General features: G+C 39.2%; 1 pseudogene; it reads left to right on the forward strand.

Moving 5' to 3' along the window:
- Window positions 1–1616: 1616 nt before the first annotated feature.
- On the forward strand, window positions 1617–2536 carry LOC129536072 (olfactory receptor 6C74-like; annotated as a pseudogene).
- The last annotated feature ends 4674 nt before the right edge of the window (window positions 2537–7210 follow it).

The following is a 7210-nucleotide window of genomic DNA, read 5'->3' on the forward strand; positions in this document are numbered from 1 at the left end:
TCACTTTCTTTCTTTCTTTCTTATAAAGGATTTACTTTTACACTTTTTTTTCTGATATTTCATTGTTGGCATAAAGAAATGTAACTGACTTCTGTATGTTAATCTTGTATCCTGCTACCATGCTTAATTCATTTTTTAGTTCTAAGAGTTTTTCAGTTCTAATAGTTTCATTTCTAATGTGTGCTGTTGTGCAGTGCTTAGTCACTCAGTCATGTCTGACTCTTCACAACCCCATGGACTGTAGCCCGCCAGGCTCCTCTGTTCATGGGGATTCTCCAGGCAAGAATACTGAAGTGGGTCGCCATTCCCTTCTACAAGGGATCTTCCCAACCCAGGAATCAAACCCAGGTCTCCGTCATTGCAGGTGGATTCTTTACCATTTGAGCCACCAGGGAAGCCCAAGAGTACTGAAGTGGGTAGCTTACTCCTTCTCCAGGGGACCTTCCCAACCCAGGAATAGAACTGGGGTCTCCTGCATTGCAGGCAGATTCTTTACCTGCTGAGCTACCAGGGAAATCCTTCAGTTCTATAGTTCAGTTCTAATAGTTTAGGGTTTTCTGTGTACAGTATCGTGTCATCTCATCTAGTGACAATTTTACCCCTTCCCTTCAAATTTGGATAATTGTTACTTCTATTTCTGGTCTGAGTGCTCTGGCTGGGCTTCCAATACTACATTGAATAGAAGTGGTGAGAGTGGGCACCCTTGTTCCAAATTTTAGCGGGAAGGCTTTCAACTTTTCACTATTCATATTATGTTGGTTGTAGGTTTGTCATAAATAGCATTTATTATGTTGAGATATGTAACTTCTATACTCACTTTGGTAAGAGTTTCTATCACAAAGGGGCATTGAATTTAATCAAATGTTTCTTCTGCATTTACTGAAATGATCATGTGGTTTTTATTATTTATTTTGTTAACATGGTGTATCACATTGATTGCTTTGTATATGTTGAGCCATCCTTGTTACCTTAGGATGAATTCAACTTGCTTGTGGTGTATGATCCTTTTTATGTGTTGTTGGATTCATTTTGCTAATATTTTGTTGAGAATTTTTGCATCTATATTCATCAAAGATATTTCTTTTTGGTAGTATCTTTGGTTTTGGTATCAGGGTCATGGTGGCTTTATAGAATGACTCTGGGAGGGTTCTTTCCTTTTCAATCTTTTGGAAGAGTTTGAGAAGGAGATGATACACTTTTCATAGCAATGAAATTTTGGTTCTAGTATGCAGATTTCCTTAATTGAATAAGAAAAGAAAGTCATCAGTACTCTGGTAGATTATCAAGAGAGAAACGTTTTTCCATGTATTTAAAGTCTAATATTCCTCTAATTTTTTCACATAAAAATCAACAATTACAATTGTTGTATAGATTATTTTTAGCAGAGGTGAAAATTAAAGATTGAATTCTCTGTCCAGATCCTCTGGAAATGCAAACTATTTTTCTTCCTGATGTAACCGTCTTTAAAACATGAATGAGCATAGTGTTATTCTAGCTAAAACATCATTTCGCTTAACTTTACCTTAAACACTAATTATCATGTTCCTTTTCCATTGGGATCATGATTTTCTTTCTTTCTTTTATACTATGAAGACCTGGAAAAGTAGAGGACAATGATGGAAAACCATACACGAGTACAGTGTTTATTCTAGCAGGTTTGACTGATGACCTACGATTGAAAATTGTATTGTTCATCTTCTTACTTCTCATTTACTTACTAAGTATCACTGGCAATTTGATCATCATCACACTTACCCTGGTGGATCCTCACCTCAAGACCCCAGTGTATTTTTTCCTCCAGAATTTTTCTTTTTAGAAGTCTCCTATACTACTACATGCATCCCTAAATTGCTGGCTACCATGGCAACTGGGGACAAAACCATTTCTTATAATAGTTGTGCAGTTCAAGTGTTCTTTGCTTTCCTTGTTGGACGATCTGAGTTTTACTTGCTGGCAGCTATGTCCTATGACCGCTATGTTGCCATCTGTAAGCCCCTGCATTACACAACCATCATGAACAATAAAATCTGCATTCAATTTGTCTTCTGTAGCTGGCTTGCTGGATTCTTTGTCATCTTTCCACCACTCTTCTTAGGCCTAAATCTTGACTTTTGTGCTTCCAACACTGTTGACCATTTCTACTGTGACACAACTCCCCTCCTGCAGATCTTCTGCTCAGACACAGAGATCTTTGAGATGATGGGATACATCTCAGCTTTGGTGACACTTGTGGTCACATTGATAATATCGTATACCTATATCACAAAAACAATTCTAAAAATCCCTTCTGCTATTCACAGGAAAAAAGCTTTTTCAACGTGTTCTTCTCACATGGTTGTGGTAACTCTATACTATGGCAGCTGCATCTTCATATATGCTAAACCATCAAACAGTATCTTTTTCCAAGGGAATTGCAGTGCTCAATACCTCTGTTGTACCACTTTTGAAGCCTTTTATCTACACTTTACAGAACTAACAAGTGAAAAAAGCCTTTTTGAATATGATACACAGGAATCTTTCTTTCTTAAAGAACTGAATAGGCTACTGCACTATACATAAAGTAACAAGTGTCTCAATAATAACAGTGTGTTCAATAGTAGCTTCCTTATCGGTGAAGTGAAAGTGAAAGTTGTTCAACCCTGTCTGACTCTACGACTCCATGGAATTCTCTAGACCAGAATACTGGAGTGAGTAGCCTTTCCCTTCTCCAGGGCAACTTCCCAACCCAGGGATTGAACTCAGGTCTCCCGCATTGAAGGCGGATTCTTTTCCAGCTGAGCCACAAGGGAAGCCCTCCCTATCCATTCAGTTCATTTCATTTCAGTTCAGTTCAGTTGCTCAGTCATGTCCGACTCTTTGCGACCCCATGAATCACAGCACGCCAGGCCTCCCTGTCCATCACCAACTCACGGAGTTCACTCAACTCATGTCCATAGAGTCGGTGATGCCATCCAGCCATCTCATTCTCTGTCGTCCCCTTCTCCTCCCACCCCCAATCCCTCCCAGCATCAGACTCTTTTCCAGTGAGTCAACTCGTTGCATGAGGTGGCCAAAGTATTGGAGTTTCAGCTTTAGCATCAGTCCTTCCAGTGAATACCCAGGATTGATCTCCTTTAGAATGGACCGGTTGGATCTCCCTATCCATAGTTACCCTCAATTTTCCCCTTTTATTTCTATCATATTCATCTTAAATTCCTCCACGCCTCATTAACAAAACTCTGTTCTATGAAGTTAGTTTTCTTTATATTCTTCAATAGACTTTCCCCCTCACCTCACTTTATTTTCCTCCTAATATAAAAAACAAATTGCACTAATTTTTCAATCTTTTTTCTTTGATTTTTACTTAATCAAGTCTGCAAAATATTGTTTAACTTAATTACATTTAATGTAGCATAAAATCCAAAGGTTAATATTCTATTTGTGGTCGGTAACAATATACTTAAAGCTAGTATTCATTTATATTATTTGTCATACTACCAATTTTTGGGTGTACATTCTACTCAAAGTAATTAAAAGAAAATTTCAGAGATTAGTCATCAATGTTGATGCATATCTTTGAAATGTTTGTCTATTTAAAATATATGACTGTTTTACTAAAGTACTTTCTATAGTAACTCAGTATTTAGGATACAGTACGTTTGAAAAATACTATCTAAAGAAGCAGAATAAAATATAGGCAGGAAGAAACATGTAATATATAATTGATTGGACAATTTTACATGTTCCTGTACAATTTGTAGAATTTACTGGATCTTAAAATTGTTTGGTTCATAAATATGATTTTAGAAAAAATGGTTATTGAAACAAATTATTACTTTTTTCCTGATAACTTAGATATTTTTCCCCCATTATCAGCTTTATCTAGCTTTCAGAAATCTTAAAAGCATAGAACTTCATATATATATTATACACAACTTAACAGCAGCTAAGTTGTTCTAGCTGCACACACATACGTTGCTGCTGCTGCTAAGATGCTTCAGTCATGTTTAACTCTTTGTGACCCTATGGACTGTAGCCCACCAGGCTTCTCTGTCCACAGGATTCTCCAGGCAAGAGTACTGGAGTGGGTTGCCATGCCCTACTCCAGGGGATCTTCCTGACCCAGGGATCGAACCTGTATCTCTTCTGTCTCCTGCACTGGCAGGCAGGTTCTTTACCACTAGTGACAGATATATATATATATATACATATACATATAAATATATATATATATGGGGCTTCCCTGGTGGTTCAGCTGCAATGCGGGAGACCTGGGATCGATCCCTGGGTTGGGAAGATCCCCTGGAGAAGGGCATGGCAGCCCACTCCAGTATTCTTGTCTGGAGAATCCCCATGGACAGTGGAGCCTGGTGGCTAAGATGGTAAAGAATCTGCCTGCAATGCAGGAGACCCGAATTTGATCCCTGGGTCAGGAAGATTCCCTGGAGGAGGGGATGTCTACCCATTCCAGTATTCTTGCCTGGAGAATTCCATAGACAGAAGATCCTGGCAAGCTACAGTCCATGGGTGGCAAATGTCAGACACCTCTAAGCAACTAACTTTTTCATATCTATCTATATAGCTAGATATATACTGAGACAATATAAGTAAAGCCTAAGGCTCTCAATTTATGATCACTTTCAATTTTATTAAGCTCCTTCCATCCCTTCTCCTCTAGCAGCTTGTATCTATGATTCTTTATGTTTAGTTACATTTGCTCATTTTAAGGAATTCAAATAATTAAAATCATATGCATTTTTCTCTGATTTACTTAACATAGCATAATACCCACTAGGTTCATCCATGTTGTCACAAATGGAAGGTTTTGCTCTATTATATGACTGAGTAATATTCCATTCCCACGTGGTGCAGTGGTAAAGAACCTGCTTGCCAAGGCAGGAGACATGAGAGATGAGGGTTCTGTCCCTAGGTCAGCAAGATCCCCTGAAGTAGGAAGTGGCAACCTACTCCAGTATTCTTGCCTGGAAAATTCCATGGACAGAGGAGTCTGGCAGGCTGCAGTCCAGGAGGTCGTAAATAGTCAGCCACGATTGAGCAACTAAGCACAGACAGACAATAATCCAGAATCTGCCTGCAATGCAGAGATTCAGTTTTGATCACTGGGTCAGGTAGATCCCCTGAAGAAGGAATGGTAACACACTCTAGTATTCTTGCCTGGAGAATTCCATGGAAAGGGGAGACGGGTGGGCTACAGTCCATGGGGTCCCAAAGAGTTGGACATGACTGAGTGACTAACACATGCTGCTATTTTACAGGCAAAGATTTTAAATACTTGTCAACTGATAAAATATTACTGGTTGAGGGATGCTAAAATCCTCTTTTATTGATTTCTTAATGAATGTTTCACTTTTGTTGTTATTGTTCAATCTCCAAGTCATATCCGACCAAGTTGTATCTTTGCAACCCCACGGAGTGCAGCATGCCAGGATTCCCTGTCCTTCACTGTTTCCTGGAGTTTGCTCAAACTCATGTCCATTGAGTCATCCAATCATCTCATCCTCTGTTGCCCCCTTCTTCTCCTGCCCTCAAAATATTCCAGCATCAGGGTCTTTTCCAATGAATTGGCTCTTCCCATCAGGTGGCCAAAGTATTGGGACTTCAACTACAGCATCAGTCTTTCCAATGAATATTCAGGGTTGATTTCCTTTAGGACTGACTGGTTTGATCTCCCTTCTGTCCAAGGAATTCTCAAGAGTGTTCTCCAGCAACATAGTTTGAAAGAGTATCAATTCTTTGGCACTCTGCCTTCTTTCTCATCCAACTCTCACATTCATACCTGACTACTGAAAAGACCATAGCTTTGACTATATATGGACCTTTGTCGGCAAAGTGATCTCTTTGCTTTTTAATACTCTGTCTAGGTTTTTCATAGCTATCCTTCAAAGAAGCAGTTGTCTTCTAATTTCATGGTTGCAGCCACTGTCCACAGTGACTATAGAGCCCAAGAAGAGGCAATCTGTCACTTCTTTCACCTTTTCCCCTTCTATTTGTCATTAAGTGATGGGACTGGATGCCATGATCTTCTTTTTTTTAATACTGAGTTTTAATCCAGCTTTTTTATTCTCCTCTTTCACTCTCATCAAGAGGTTCTCTAGTTCCTCTTCGCTTTCTTGCATTAGAGAGGCATCATCTGCTCATCTGAGGTTGTGGATATTTCTCCCAGTAACCTTGATTCCAGCTTGGAACTCATCCAGCCCAACATTTCTCATGATGTGCTCTCCATATAAGTTAAAGAAACAGGGTAAAAATATAAAGCCTTGTCATACTCCTTTCTCAATTTTGAACCAGTCAGCTGTTCCATATAAGGTTCAAACTGTTGCTTCTTGACCTGCATACAGGTTTCTCAGGAGACAGGAAAGATTATCTCTTATTTCTGTATCTTTAAGAGTTTTCCACAGTTTGTTATGATTCACACAGTCAAAGGCTTTAGCACTGTCAATGAAACAGAAGTAAATGTTTTTCTGGAATTCGGTTGCTTTCGCTATGATCCACTGAATGTTGGCAATTTGATCTCTGGTTCCTTTGCCTTTTCTAAACCGAGCTTGTACATCTGGAATTTCTTGATTCAAGTACTGCTGAAGCTTAGCTTGAAGGATTTTGAGCATAACCTTTCTAGCATGGGAAGTGACTGCATTGTCCAGTAGTTTGAACATTCTTTAGTACTGCCCTTCTTGGGAACTGGGATGAAGATTTACCTTTCCCAGTCCTGTGACCACTGCTGGGTTTTCCAAGTTTACTGGTGTATTGAGTGCAGCACTTTAACAGCATCATCTTTTAGGATTTTAAATAGCTCTGCTGGAATTCCAACACCTTCAGTAGCTTTATTAGCAGCACTACTTCCTAAGGCCCCCTTGACTTCACACTCCAGGATGTCTGGCTTTAGGTGAGAGACCACACCATCATGGTTATCTGAGTCATCAAGAGCTTTTTTGTACAGTTCTTCTGGGTATTCTTGCCACCTCGTCTTAATCTCTTCTGCTTCTGTTAGGTCCATACTGTTTCTGTCCTTTATTGTGCCTATCTTTGCACAAAATATTCCCTTGGTATTTTCAATTTTCTTAAAGAAATCTCTAGTTTTTCCCATGCTATTGTTTTCCTCTATTTCTTTTCATTGTTCACTTAAAAAGGCTCTCTTATGTCTCCTTGCTATTCTTTGGAACTCTGCATTCAGTTGGCTGTATCTTTTCCTTTATCCTTTGTCTTTTGCTTC

This window comes from Moschus berezovskii, chromosome 6 (genome assembly GCF_049115385.1).
Source record: "Moschus berezovskii isolate FMDL1 chromosome 6, NW_MosBer_1.0, whole genome shotgun sequence".
Lineage (NCBI taxonomy): Eukaryota > Metazoa > Chordata > Mammalia > Artiodactyla > Moschidae > Moschus > Moschus berezovskii.